Genomic DNA, 1,224 nt, shown 5'->3' with positions numbered 1-1,224 from the left:
AAATTATTAGTGATAAAACTTTTTGGTGACTAGATTACCGATAGAATACAATAAAACCCCTGGAGCAAAGGAAGAGAGCTGGTGAGCTTGTTGATGAGATGGGGCGAAGCATTTGCTTCTGCTCAGGGAAGACAGAAATGGTGGATGCAATGGTGCTAGAAGGCTACAGAACAGTGCTGAGCATGTTTGAGGTAGATGGTAAGGGAATGTGGGGGGTGAGAAGACATGGAGAGGGGACTTGGGAAGGGGAAATTTATTCTGGAAAGAGAGAAATCAAAGTAATCAAAAGTAAAGTCTCCCTCTCTGCCTATACATATGCATGCACATACACATACATATATGTGTGTTTCTTCTTTCCCACCCCAGGCTGGATGTAGCTGGTGATTCTAACCCAGCATCAGTGTTGTCTTTAAAAGATATTCTTAAAAACTCTTAAATATGGTTTTAGAGTTTTTTGAAATGTTTTTACATGGAAAATGCATATTAACTTGTAGAAAAAAATAATCCCATGTTCTTGAAATATTTCAATATATCTAAGTGTTCTGTTTATATGTGCATAATTAGGATTATGCCTATAAGATTTTTAAGAATCTGAATATATATTTTGACTCTTAAAAAATCATTGTTTCCTTCCTAAAAAAGGGAATTATGATTATCTTCAATTTTTAAAAAATTTTTTATTGCAAAAATATGGACTGCTTCAAGAATTTGCATGTCATCCTTGTGCAGGGGCCATGCTAATGAACTCAGTGAGACTCTGTCTCTAAATAAAAATACAAAACAGGGCTAGGGATGTGACTCAGTGGTTGAGTGCCCCTGAGTTCAATCCCAGACCAATAAATAAATAAATAAATAAACCCCACTTCTTCTGTGTTGTTTCAATTTTAGTGTATGTGCTGCTGCTGAAGCAAGCACTTCAATTTTTTTTTTAAACTTTTTTTTTTTAACCTTGTGATAAAACCTAAGGGCTGCTTCCCAGTGGCATCCACTTTCCCCAATGTCTCGCCTTTTTGTCATGGTTAAATCATTTGCTTTTGGTTTACTTTTAGCTGCTATTCATGAGTCACCCCCCTTGTCTCCCCTCCCCCATCAAAGGGTGGCAGGGTAAATTCTTCCTATGAACTCCCTTTGGGTTCAGGATTTTTCTTCAGTTTCTCTTCTTAGTTGAACCCCCACCCCTTCCTCTTCCTCTGTAGCAAGGTGTGATTGTGATCTTTACTGTAG

The 1,224-nt window shown here is 37.5% G+C and overlaps 1 pseudogene; it reads right to left on the bottom strand.

Annotated features, from left to right (window-relative positions):
• Positions 1-684: 684 nt before the first annotated feature.
• On the bottom strand, positions 685-915 carry LOC124989891 (uncharacterized; annotated as a pseudogene).
• Positions 916-1,224: the final 309 nt, after the last annotated feature.

The sequence above is a fragment of the Sciurus carolinensis genome, chromosome 7, assembly GCF_902686445.1.
Source record: "Sciurus carolinensis chromosome 7, mSciCar1.2, whole genome shotgun sequence".
NCBI lineage: Eukaryota > Metazoa > Chordata > Mammalia > Rodentia > Sciuridae > Sciurus > Sciurus carolinensis.
The sequence above is the reverse complement of the archived record's forward strand: the minus strand, read 5'-3'. Positions and strand labels throughout refer to the sequence as shown.